General features: G+C 38.6%; 1 pseudogene; it reads left to right on the top strand.

Moving 5' to 3' along the window:
- The first annotated feature begins 3,680 nt into the window (after positions 1-3,680).
- LOC142175543 (TMV resistance protein N-like) lies at positions 3,681-9,985 on the top strand (annotated as a pseudogene).
- Positions 9,986-14,585: the final 4,600 nt, after the last annotated feature.

The following is a 14,585-nucleotide window of genomic DNA, read 5'->3' as shown; positions in this document are numbered from 1 at the left end:
CAGATAGCTTAATTTTGGGAGCAAGGCTTCCGAAGGCAATAGTAAGAACAATATTAAACGTAAAATAAAGTATTATTTAACTCGGGAATAGTGTATAACATCAGTTTGTCAGAAATTTTTGTGTCCTACAATGGTTGTTGAAGCCACTATTTATAGCTATATCTAGGGAATAAGGTCCTAGGATCAAGCCCCTCTTAAATGACAATAATGGGGGTCATTGATGAATATGTAACGACGGGTCATTGTCACGACCCAAAATTCGCATGTCGTGATGACGCCTATCTCAAAACTAGGCAAGCCGATAATCTCAATAAACCACTATAATCTTTCAAGTTTTAAAATATAATATTTAGATTTAATAGAAAATCCCACATATACTGATACAAATACACTCCCAAAATTCGGTGTCACTAAATACATGAGCATTTAAATGATAACATAGTCTGACTGATAAAATACTGTCTGGAAATATAGAACAGTACAAACAACTGAAAGGAAAGAGAGTCAAGGTCTGCGGACACCAAGCAGCTACCTCGATAGTCTCCAACAGATGAAACTCTGAAATTCAGCAACCGTCGTATCCGGAAGTACCTGGATCTGAACACGAAGTGCAGAGTATAGTATAAGTACAACCAACCACATGTACTCAATAAGTAACAAGACTAACCTTTGAGCTGAAAGTAGCGACGAGCTCAACAGGTACAGTACAATATAAAAATAACAGTACAATAATGTAGGCATGCTTTCAAGTTTAGCAGTTAAACTCAATACAAGTAAAATAGATCAATCCTGAATGATATGAGGAATATGACATCTCTATATCTACATGCCAATGCACATACTATATGTGATGCACCTAAGTGGAAACCTCGTGTACTCACAATCTCAAAATACTCAATCACTCAGTACTGTATATGGCCAATCCAGCTCAGGGAAGATCCATCCCATATATATATACACAACTGTCAGTCAGTCACTCAGTACTGTATAAGGCCAATCCAGCCCAGGGGAAGATCCATCCCCAAATATATATAATTAGGCAAGATCTATGTGAGGAAAAATTCATCCCAAAAATATAAATGCTTCGGGCAAGATCTATGTCCAGTGAAGATTCATCCCTAATATAAATAAATAAATAAATAAATAAGGCAACTCCATGCCCTGGGAAGTCCATCCCAAGTATAAACATCAACTGTGCTCACTGTGGGGAGTGCAGACTCTGGAAGGGCTCCTTCATCCCAAGCGCTATATAAAAACCAATATGGCTTACAGCGGCGTGCAGTCCGATCCCATAATAATAAAGCCTATAAGGCCTGCTGCGGCGTGCAATTCTGATCCATATAATAATATATATAAAGCCAATATGGCCTGCTGCGGCGTGCAGCTCGATCCCATAAATATCCTCACAAATGGATGAACATGACTGCATATGAAATTTATATTTTAAAACAATTAATTCAATAACAACACGACCCTGTGGGTCCCAATTTATCGGCACGTAGCTTAAACATGATCTTTAATACTAGTCTCAGCTCGATTTCTCTAACATGTGGGGAACATGTGAATAATGACATGATTCTTTGATTATGCAACTCTACGGAATTTATTTAAATCACAATTTCTATGGTGCACACCCACACGCCCGTCACCTAGCATTTGCGTCACCTCCAAACAATTCATATAACACGTAATTCAGGGATTCATACCCTCAAAACTAAGTTTAGAAGTGTTGCTTACCTAAAACTGTGAAATTCTTTATTCTAATATGCCTTTGCCTCGCGAATCGGCCTCTGAACGCCTCGAATCTAGTCACAATTAATTCGATACAGTCAACATAAATTATAGGAATTAATTCCATATGAAAATACTAATTTTCCAACAAAATTCGAAATTCAACTCAAAAATCGTCAGTGGGGCCCACGTCTCGGAACCCGGCAAGAGTTACAAAATATGAACGCTCATTCAACCACGAGTTCAACCACACTAAATTACCAAATTCCGACATCAACTTGACCTTCAAATCCTTAAATCTTATTTCAAATCCCTAGGCCCAAATCCTCAAATTGCACCTCAAAAACACGTAATCTAGTCGGAATATTCGATGATAATTCAATATTATTAACTAACAATGATCATAAGTGACTTACCTCAAGTTTTCCTGTGAATTCTCTCTGAAAAACCGCCTCAACCTGTGTTGGAAATGACCAAAAATGGCAAAAATGTCGGAACTCCTCTATTTTGTACACTGCCCAGTGCTTTCGCACCTGCGACTAAATTCCTCGCTTCTGTGAGGTTGCTTCTGCGAGGCCGCTTCTGCGGTCCTGTCTCTCGCACCTACGGTCTTGTCTTTCGCATATGAGATATTTCCATCGCTTCTGCGAAGCCAACTCCCCTTCCCTTTCTCCGCTTCTGTGATCGTCCCATCGCAGGTGCGTCCCGCTTTTACGGTGCACCTGGCCGCTTCTGCGACTACTGCCCTCCTTAGCCCAGGTCACATATGCGACCATTTTGTCACCCGAAACTCACCCGAGGCCCCCGGGACCTCAGCCAAATATACCAACAAGTCCTAAAATATTATACGAATTTAGTCGAGGCCTCAAATCACATCAAACAATGCTAAAACCATAAATCGAACCCCAATTCAAGCCTAATAAAAACTAACAAATTTCAACTTCTACTTTCGATGCCGAAACCTATCAAATCGAGTCCGATTAACTTCAAATTTTGCACACAAGTTATAAATGAAATAACAGACCTACTCAAAATTTCAAAATTGGATTCCGACTCCGATATCAAAAAGTCAATCTCCCGGTCAAACTTCCAAACTTTAAATTCCTATTTTCGCCATTTCAAGCCTAATTTAACTACGGACTTCCAAATAATTTTTCGGACACACTCCTAAGTCCAAAATCACCATACGGAGCAATTGAAATAATCAAAACTATATTCTGGGGTCGTTTACATATAAGTCGACATCCGATCACCTATTTTAACTTACACTTTAAATCTTGGAACTACGTATTCTAATTCATTCTGAAACCTCTCCAGCAAGTCACATAATTATAATTGAACACAGGATAAGCAGTAAATAGGGGAACAAAGCTATAATACTCAAAACGATCGGGCGGGTCGTTACAGTCATCAATGCCAAAATACTCTGTAACGACCGCGTATTTGATGCTGAGGAATATTCTTTATTGAATGTCATCTGGCGACAAGTATTCGTTTGCTCTCGTTGATAATATTCCCTTTGAGATCTACCCGGTGCCAACCGAAGCTATTGTCCTCGGACTTGATTTTCACTCGCTTCATCTTCCGTCTGCCCCCTCCCCCGATTCCGCTTGTCACTCTGAGCATTTAATATGAACCGATTTTACCCTATACACGTGCCAGATTCATTTGTAGGTTTAGTCTACCAAGTATCTAGATGGTTTTGACGAGGACATCGACTACTTTTAATTATTGGGTTACCACAGACTTTGTCAACTTAATTTTACCACATATACACTTTCGTGGAAGAAGAAGAAGAGTTCCTCTAAAATCAATTTTAGAACTTTCAACTTGGATGTTGAGTTTTGTACCACACATTTTGCCGTGTATAATGATAATAATGGAAGTTACCTTCAAACCTCAGTACTACTACGTACTAATATTTGCTTGTGACCATAAATATATTTAGTCACTGGCATGCATTATTATTGTGATCGTAGAGCTTCTTGTTTAATTTTATTGTCCTCACTTAGACAATTTTTTCTTAACACAATTATAGTCAAGTTTTTGTGTGGTAATTTACTTATTATTCAGCCATGAGAATGAATCAACAGAAAAGCTCTTTGCTTTCTCCTCCTCTCCTGATCTTTCATCCACAGATAATATTATAATTCGATGGAGTTACGACGTTTTCTTAAGTTTTAGAGGTCGAAGATGTACGTAAAACATTTATTGATCATCTTTATATTGCTTTGGATCAAAAGGGGATCAACACATTCAAAGATGACGAGAAATTAGAGAAAGGCGACTCCATATCACCTAATCTTATGAGAGCAATTGAAAAGTCGCGTATAGCTTTGATCGTATTCTCCAAAAACTATGCTAATTCAACATGGTGTTTAGATGAATTAATGAAGATCATGGAATGCAACAAACAAAAAGCACAAATTGTGCTTCCAGTCTTCTACGACGTAGATCCATCAACAGTGAGGAAACAAAAGTCCAGCTTTGGAGAAGCATTTAGCAATCACGAAATCAGATGTTTCAAGGATAACAAGGTTGAAAAATGGAGGGCAGCACTGGAGGAAGCAGCTAATTTATCTGGTTTTGGATTTGCCAAATACTGTCAATGGGTATCTCATGCATCTACACTCTTTCGTTTTAAGTTTGTTGCAAAACATAGTAAAATATTTATATATCTAGAATCAATTTAACTTTTAATTTTGTTCTGTCCTTAATATAATAATTAGAGTAAAATTAGACTCTCTTTAATAACATATTGTTATGGTCAGAACAACATTATAACATGTTTAAAATTATATCTTTATTGATGTCATTTTAACTTGGAGGTCAAATGGGTCAGGGCGGTGAGGTGGCATACCACCGGGCGGAGCTACACCATTTGCAAGTTCGGCAGAACCTAACCTTGGCCTAAAAATTTCACTAAGCTACATTTTGTAGAATCCATAACTTATAAACTAAAAATTCTAACTCTTCCTCCCTGCATTTACCTCATCTAAATGTGACCATTTTCCCTTTTGTTTACTATAGTAATACATAAGGATGTACCTTAGGTCTGGACATAGTTCAAAAAATATTTATTTTGGCTAACATCAACTTTGAATTATGATCCGAAGGTACATTCCTTAACTAATCCAAAAGTTGCAACAACCATCTTTCCTTTTGGTTGAGATTCTAGAAATAACCATACCAATAACCAGACCTGTTAAGTCGGCGTTGAGATGCCCCTACATGTTTGTTAAAATGCCTGAAAGAGATTAAAAGTGTTGTATATTTGAAGTCAGCGAGCAAAATTTAGCATCCTTTATGGGTGTTTGTTCTGACTCAAAAGAGCCTCCATCTTATCATAAAAACTGTCAATTGTAAACAATAGTCATATAGTTAAAGTATTACATGAAGTAACACGAAATTCACTGAGTTCGATGATAAATCATCACCCACTTGCTGCGACTAAAAGCGCGAATATTGAATATTGAGCAGGAGATTGAAGATTCTACATAACCGTGCATAAATGAGTTCTATCCCAACATTCAATTTTAACGACCTCTTGCAGAAATGCAAGGTAAGGTTGCGTACAATAGATCCTTCCGGACCCCGCGCATAGCGGGAGCTTAGTGCACCGGCTGCCCTTTTTTTACTTAAGTTTCTTTGGGTACATTATGTGGACATTACACTTACTCAGGCCAAAGTCAGACAACAGAAAATCCAGTTCAATTGAAAATTTAACCAAACAGTAATCTAAACAATTACTTATCAATTATCATTACTCATCCTTGCAGGATAGAGGTGGTTTGATATATGAACTGTTTTCTATTTCATAACAAAGTTTGAGACATTCTTTTTGGCTTGCAGGCATGAAGCTAGAGCTATAAAGTGTATTGTGGAATATATAATGGCTAAGTTGGGTGGTCATACACATGCAAGCAATGCTCAAAATCTTGTTGGGATGGAGTCTCGCGTTCAACAAGTGTACAAAATGCTAGGGGCCGAGACGGATGGCGTTCGTTTTGTTGGAATATGGGGTATGAGCGGAATAGGGAAGACAACTCTAGCAAGAGCTATTTATGATAATATTTCAAGCCAATTTGAAGGTGCATGTTTCCTTCACGAAGTTAGAGACCGTTCAGCAAAACAAGGCCTAGAGCGCTTGCAAGAGATACTTCTTTCTGAGATCCTTGTCATAAAAGATGTAAGGATCAACAGTTTATATGAAGGAGCTAATATGCAAAAACAAAGACTGCAGTACAAGAAGGTTCTTCTTGTTCTTGATGATGTTGATCACATAGATCAGTTAGATGCTTTAGTTGGGAATCGTATATGGTTTGGTTCTGGAAGTAGAATCATCATAACAACTAAAGACAAACACTTACTTGTTAAGCATGATGTGGAAAAGATATACAGAATGAATATGTTAAGTGACGATGAGAGTGTACAACTCTTTAAACAGTATGCCTTCAAGAAAAGCCATCCCACGAAGGAATTCATGGATCTCTCAGCTCAAATGATAAGGCATACTGCTGGACTTCCCTTGGCTCTGAAAGTCCTGGGCAGTTTCTTGTATGGAAGGGATTTGGCTGAATGGAGAAGTGAAGTTGAACGACTGCAACAAATCCCAGAAAATGAAGTATTGAAGAAACTCGAAACAAGTTTCAATGGACTCAACAGTATCGAGCAAAAGATATTCTTAGACATTGCATGTTTCCTTACAGGGAAGAAGAAAGATTCAGTGACCAGAATACTTAAGAGTTTTAATTTCAGCCCTGCCATTGGCATAAAAGTTCTCATGGAGAAATCTTTGATTACCATTTCAAAAGGTCGCATTTTAATGCACCAATTGATACAAGAATTGGGCTGGCACATTGTTCGTCGAGAAGCTTCCGATGATCCAAGAAGATATAGTAGGTTATGGATGTCCGAAGACATTTCTCATGTACTTCAAAGAAATATGGTAAGTATTTGCAAAAACATGACTTCCTATCTAATTTGTGCAAGCAATAAAATGGCCGGTAGCTTCATCTATATATTTTCATTGCCTTACTTTTTCTCCTTTATTATCCACCTTTATTCTTGCTAATTAGGGCACGGGAAATATCGAAGGCATATCACTAAACTTGCCTAATGTTGAAGAAGTGAATGTTAGTATCACAGCCTTCAAGCAGATGACCAGATTAAGGTTTCTCAAACTCAAGAATGCATATGTTTCTCAGGGTCCTGATATTCTTCCTGGTGAGTTGAAGTGGCTTGACTGGCACGGATATCCTTCAAAAAGTTTGCCAAGCAGCTTTCAGGGAGAACACCTCGTTTGTTTGAAGTTGAAACATAGCCGCGTCATACAACTTTGGAATGGCTCCAAGGTTTATATCAACTTACCCATTGTTTTTCCTATATATTAATTGAATCAATTAAAATGTGATATTTGTTAAAATTGCTAAAGGTTTTTCTTTTTCTTTTTTCTTTTTGTTTCATGTGACAGATTCTCGGAAAATTGAAATACATCAACCTTAGCCATTCACAAAAGCTAATAAGGACCCCAGATTTTTCAGGTACCCCTAATCTTGAAAGTTTGATTCTTGAAGAGTGCACAAGTTTGATAGAAATCAATTTTTCTACGAGAGATCTCAAAAGCCTAGTCCTGCTCAATCTGAGGAACTGCAAAAATTTAAAGAGCTTACCGAAGAGTATTCGATTGGAAAAACTTGAGGTTCTTATTCTTTCAGGTTGCTCAAAGCTAAAAATATTCCCAGAAATAGAAGAGAAAATGAGTCATTTATCAGAACTGTATTTGGAAGCGACTGGTTTGAGCGAACTACCGACATCAGTTGAAAAACTATCTGGAGTTAGTGTGATAAATCTAAGCTTGTGCAAGCATATTGAGAGTCTTCCAAAGAGTATTTTAAGGTTGAAATGTCTGAAAATACTTGATGTGTCTGGTTGCTCAAAACTTAACAATTTACCAGATGACTTGGGATTTTTAGTGGGTTTAGAGGAGCTCCACTGTGATGACACAACCATCCGGACAATACCGTCCACCATTTCTCTTCTTAAGAACCTTAAGCACTTATCTCTTCGTGGATGTAATGCTTTGGGTTTACAAGTAAGGAGCTCAATCTTCTTCCCTTGGCTTCCAGGAAAAGGCCAGAGCTCCATGGGTCGAGTTTTTTCTAGTTTATCAGGTCTTTCTTCATTGACTAATCTGAATATCAGTGATTGTAATATCTCAGATGGAGGCACCCTGTGTAATTTTGGGTTCTTATCATCTTTGGTGGCATTGAATCTTGGTGGCAACGATTTTACAAATATCTCAGCTGCAAGCATCAGCGGTCTCACTCGACTTAGAGTCCTTCAGTTGGTAGGCTGCACGAGGCTTGAGAGTTTTCCAAAGCTTCCTCGAGGTATAGCAGAGGTTCATGCCGATAAGTGTACATCTTTGAAGAGCATTGATCAATTAGCCAAATATCCGCTGTTGCGCCGAGTTTCACTTAGTGGATGTCATCAACTTCATGATGCTGACATTGTTGATGCATTATGGAGTAACATGCTCAAGGTAATTAACTCCTTTGAAAGGATTCAAATACCCCAAAAATAATTATTCTACCCACAAGTGAATATGCAACGACAACTATCTCGAAGAAATCTAGCAAACTAGAGAGAAGGAGGTAGGATGGTTTGATCATTCACTCATAATTTATTTAATCTCAAACTTATTTAGGCTGCTTCTCAATCTAAGAAAATAGGCAGCATCACACCCATTTATAATATACAAAACCAACTTTGAGTAGAAACTAGAAAACATATTCTTATGTGATTTGACTACAAACCTATTTAGACGAATTAGATAAACTAGCAACTACTAAATCATAAACTATTTAGGATTACTAATTCTGGTTCAATTCCAATATCCTTGCAATGTCTTACCTCATCTCTAATTACTTAAAACACAAATTAAAAATAGAAAAATAAAAGGAGCCAAATTTAACCATCAAATTGATGTTGTGGTGGAATGGTACATATTCCTTTATCTTTAACTGGAGTTATCGGGTTCAAGCTCTGAGTATGAAGTTGTCTTTGTTAGGGAGTGCTTTAGAATATAAAATGGCGGAGCAAATCCGGATTAGTCGGGGCCCAAAGCGGGTGTCGAACTCGGGTGGGGAACCAAAAGAAAATAAAAGGAACCAAATCCAACTACGTATGTGCATTCATGTGTATGTATTGATGTATGCACATATGCACGTATGTATATATATATATATATATATATATATATATATATATATGATAAAGAAGAAGATCTTTGAATTCCCAGTTTCCTCAAGAATCTTAGTACTGCTTAATGGCTGACAAATAACATTCCTGTAATGGGGCAGGGACTATACACGGGAAATCGTGGATTCAGTATTTGCGCCAAGGGATCGGAGATTCCCGTTTGGTTTACATATAAGAACTTGGGGGAATACGTTTCAGTGACCCTTCCCAATAATTGGTACACAGACAGATTCTTGGGGTTTGCTTTCTGTATTGTTTTTGATATGCAACATTCCATTGAAGGTGTTGGTTACCTACAAGGAACATATGGATTTCCTGTCAAGCTGAAGTTCACAACATGTGATGGTAAGGAAGACGAATTAATTAGTTCTATTGGCGTAAAAGTAGGTGATAAAATTCGGAGTTCAGAGCACACTCTCCTTGCCTACGTACCAGATACTTTTCTGGAAGACATGAGGATGAACAAGGTTTCATGTCGTCCCAACGACTGGGTAGAAATTATGGTATTTCTGGATTTAAAGCCACTAATGGAGACCAAAGCTTGGGGGATGCGTCTTGTGTATAAGGACGATGCTTTTGAAGCTGTGATCAAGTGCAATAAAAGTTCACTAGGAGAAATTAGTGGCGACGAATTTATTGAACAACTTAATGAGGAATAACTACACCGCCAGGATTCTAAAGATATTTCAATTTGACCATGAACGGATGAATCAGATGCCAGCCTTTGCACACCAGTGCAGGCTTCCCGCTCCACTGCTGCGCTGGAATTTGAGAAGTTGGTTAATTTCTATACAGAGTCTTCGTAAACCTCCCTATCATCAGAAAGCTCATCAAAATCTCGGATAGGGGAGGATTCCTCCAATGCCACCAAAATCTCGGCAAAACTGAGATCCTTCTTGTGACTTGTTGGTGACGCATGCCAGACTGCAACCAAATCTCCTGTACTCATCTGCAAGCCACTCAAGCAGCGACAACTTATACCGAACCTCTAATCCTGCATTTGTAGCAGGATCGCGGAAGCTACTCTGGTCAGCCTCCTGCTCCTTGTTCAAGTGTTTGATGACAATTTCTCCACAACTGCTATTTTTCAGCACATATACCTCGTAATGTCTAGATCTTCCCACGCTTATAAGCGTCTCAAAAACACCCATTTCCAGAACTTTTAATGTATCATCAACCCCCAGTGGCGGCTCAAGGCGCAACTAAAGCAAAGGCTTTAGGCCATCTGAGTCGAGGATCTACCAAACATATCAGACTGACTGAGCTTTGTTTTAAAGTCAGCAGATCCAGCTAGTATCAGGCTGGAGACTGTCATGAATGATATTGGGCTTGGGCCAAATGAAAGTAGCAGGCAAGTTGGGTTTGACGTTAGTGGGCTTGAAAAGCCACTAAGCAAAAGAAAAGGATTGAAGAAACCACCACATAGGCTGGAAAGTTACATTTGGGACCCGGGTTGATGGGCTTAGCATGTGAAATGCGAAATGGAGTTCGGTTAGTTAAATAGCACGATTCTATGATAGTGCTATAGGTTGAATTTTGTAGAAACTTCTCCTCTCTGGTCTCTCTCCCTTGTATGTTTCTCTCTGTGGCTCTATCTCCTCATCTCCTTTCTTTCTGTTACTATTTCCTTACTTTATGATTATATCCTTTGCATTTCTATTGTAATCAGTTTATTTGGAAGTTTAATCAAGGCATCGTTTTGTTGAGTTCATAACATTGGTGCTTTCATTGACTCGAACTCCATGGATCTCTACTCTTCTACTATTATCAATTATCACCTCGACGCCATTCATGGTCTGATGATGGAAAATAACAATCATATGCTGAGAATTTTCGGCAACATTGAGAACAAGTTGTCTGCCTCTTCCAAGACGATCCCCGAAGCTTTTGCGCATCCAGATGTGGTTGTGTCTTTGGACAATAAGTGGGAACCAAAGGAGATATTAGCAGCAGAGGTTGACTCTGATTTGGATAATGGACGCTCCAGCCCTGCGGAAGATTCCGAAGTACTTATTGAGATAGTGGAAACTAATAATAATGAGGAGGAACATTTACAAAGCTATGCCTGCCAGGTATTCCCTGACATACCTAGTAGGAAATTTGACATGAAAGTGGAAGATTCAGTGAAGAATCATTCAGTCAAGCATGAAACCCAGGTGTTTGACGAAATGATTCATACAATTTCTGCAGTTAAGTGTGATCACACTGACTTTGTCATGTTTGATAATCAACTAGCACTGCCTTGTGTGCTTTCTGCTTGCAGTCACAACCAACGTCTCGACAGAGGTATATTTAATTACTTAAATGGTATTGATCATGCTAAACTTAATTTATCCTTGCATCAATTTACATTCGATCAATTTGGATTGGAGTTTCCATTTGATCCTGGCTCTAGTTCGCTTTCCATATTCCTTAGAGTTGCAAGAAATTATATATTCTGTTCTGCTTTGAGCGACTTGGGTCCCGATAAGTTCATAATGTCAATCTTAAGGAATTCTTGTATTGAACCCTTGAAACTTGACTTGTGAAATACGATTGATGCATACGAATGGATAACGACAAACTGTGTGGGAAAAAATGTTCTTCTAAGGATTGTTATTGGTGACAAAGACCCTTCATTTATAGCGTCATGTGAATGGAGCGGAGTAGATATTGGATTAGATTTTTCTTATGATCCTGGTTCACGTTTCCTTACTTCATACCTTGGGGTTGCAGATGCAAAAAGAGGCAAGTTAAATGATCTACATATGCTTCTTGTTAAATCCTTTATAAGGAAGCCACTTCATTGCACAAGAACAGGTCCATCACCAAGATTACACCTTGTGACTATCCTTTTTTATGTTAAATTGCTTCTGATCATTGGGGGATCATCAAAGTCTAAACCATTACATGACTTATACACGCTTGATTTTGAGATGATTGTGTGGCCAAGAACTAAAATGTGTGGATTTCATCCTTCACCTATAGCTCTTGGTGGCTTCCAAATAACACTGTTAAATGAGGTTACAGTACTCGTGCAGGAAACCAATAAATTGTCAGGAAGTCGCAACTCAAGCTTATGCAAAGCTTTTGAGATATTACTATATGGGAGTTGTTGGACATCGTTTTGGCCTGCTTTTCAGTCAATTAATAAGGTATCCTATGCTTCTGATCAAGACTCAAGGAATGGTTCCATGTTTCTTAATGTTGATGTTGGTTTTGGTGGCTCTTACTCTCAGCAGGATATTGTTAATTCATTTCCCATGTATGAGTGTGATGGTATTGCTATTGATTTTATTAATGCGTTGACATCTGGAGGATTAATTTTGATGATGCAACTGCTTCAAGGGAAGATTGTAGTGTTCGCGTCAAAAAGATTTCTAACCCAACAAGACTTATATGCTCTTACTAAACTAGGAACAGATGAGTCATCTAGTTCTTCATTTTTGCAGCAGCGTGTACATCATATCCAGCAACTAGCTGTCACCTCGTGCTCTAAATTTAACTTTCTAATGACTGGAATTCCACCCTTGAACCTTGAGGACAAGGTTCTAGAATGGGGGTATTGTCATGAATGATATTGGGCTTGGGCCAAATGAAAGTAGCAGACAAGTTGGGATTGACGTTAGTGGACTTGAAAAGCCACTAAGCAAAAGAAAAGGATTGAAGAAACCACCACATAGGCTGGAAAGTTACATTTGGGACCCGGGTTGATGGGCTTAGCATGTGAAATGCGAAATGGAGTTCGGTTAGTTAAATAGCACGATTCTATGATAGTGCGATAGGTTGAATTTTGTAGAAACTTCTCCTCTCTGGTCTCTCTCCCTCGTATGTTTCTCTATGGCTCTATCTACCCATTTCCTTTCTTTCTGTTACTATTTCCTTACTTTATGACTATATCCTTTGCATTTCTATTGTAATCAGTTTATTTGGAATTTTAATCAAGGTATCGTTTTGTTGAGTTCATATCAGAGACATTAGGCTGGCTGGTGACAGGAAATTGTGTTGCAAGCTCTACTGTCTTTCTCGCATAGTTGTGTTGTTTCTTTTAAATCGTTTCTGCCATTGTCATTTTGTCTTGATAGATGAGATATTTACTGCTCTAGAAAAATTGTATTCTTTTTAATCGTTCTGCCATGTCATATTTCTATAGATGAGATATTTATTCACTTATCTACGTCGTCAATGATGTCCTCATTATTAGCACATAATAGTATTTACTGTTGTTAATTGTAATTTACTGTAGCTTATATTTTAAATTTATCTTGTTTCCAATATTATATGAGTTTGTTGTTTAGTTCTTTGATTTCTGGTTTGTTCCACTATAGAAGGAGTACTATCTCAGTAACTCTGTTATAGGCTTGTGTATATATTGAGTTCATAGTCATTCAATAAAATCATCTTTCTTTTGTTTCATCTTGCCCATTAATTATATGGTATCAGAGCAGTCTCCTAGACTCTCACGAGCTTTTTTTTCGATCCTCTGACTACCACCACCGACACACACTTAAAATGGCCCTCAATGTAACAAATGCTGACTCCACTAGCAGCAACTCTAGTGTTATTATTCAGTTCAATCCTGTGTCGCAGCTGCCGATAAAGCTTGTTGGCAGCCATAACTTTGCAACATGGAATGCCCAGATTTCCATGCTCATGCGTGGGCACAATCTGTTCAGTCATCTTGACGGTTCTTCTCCCACTCCTTCGACAACTATCACATAAAGTGATAGGCAAGTGGAGAATCCAAACTACAACATTTGGTTCCGTCAAGATCAGTTGATCCAGAATGCCATAATTGTTTCTGTCGATCCAACAATAGCCGCAACTGTGGCTGCTGCCTCCACTGCTAAACTTGCCTGAGACTCGCTCCACATGGCTTATGCCAACAAGTCCCAAACACGAGTCTTTAGCCTTCGCGATCAGCTTGCACGACTATCCAAGGACTCTCGCCCGGTCGCCGAATATCTCCATGAAGTGCGCTCTCTCTGCAACGAGCTTGCCACTACCGGTGCTTCAATCTCCAATGATGAGTTGATCGTGAAAATTCTGAGTGGCCTAGGGCCAGATTTTCGTGAGATTTCCGCTGCAATCCGAGCAAGAGATTCCATCATCTCTTATGAGGAGTTATATGCCAAACTGATTGATCATGAGCTCTTTCTCAAACATGAAGAAGTGAAGAAGGAAACAACACCAATTACTGCTGCTATGGTAACTCACAACAGATCCACCAATTCCAATAATCGCAGTGCTCGTCGACCCAACAACAACTCACAATGGCGTTACAACAATCGTACTAATGCGCCTTCTCAAGGACGTTACATCAATAACTCTGTTCGCTGTCAGTTATTCAATAGACAAGGTCACACTGCAAATGTTTGTAGGTCACAGTCTCATAATCATTTAGAGGCAAAGGCAAATTTTCTTTCAGGTATGGAAGCTGCACCCAACCAATGGATTGTTGACTCCGGTGCTACTCATCATGTCACCACAGAGCCTACTAATCTTGAAGAATATAATGGTCCAGAAGGCATAGCTATGGGCGATGGTAAAAAAATCCCAATTACTCACCTTGGTTCTACTGAATTAGTTGTATCAAATAATGCTTTCAAACT

Source organism: Nicotiana tabacum, chromosome 21, assembly GCF_000715075.1.
Source record: "Nicotiana tabacum cultivar K326 chromosome 21, ASM71507v2, whole genome shotgun sequence".
Taxonomy (NCBI): Eukaryota; Viridiplantae; Streptophyta; class Magnoliopsida; order Solanales; family Solanaceae; genus Nicotiana; species Nicotiana tabacum.
This window is presented reverse-complemented; position numbering and strand designations above follow the sequence as displayed.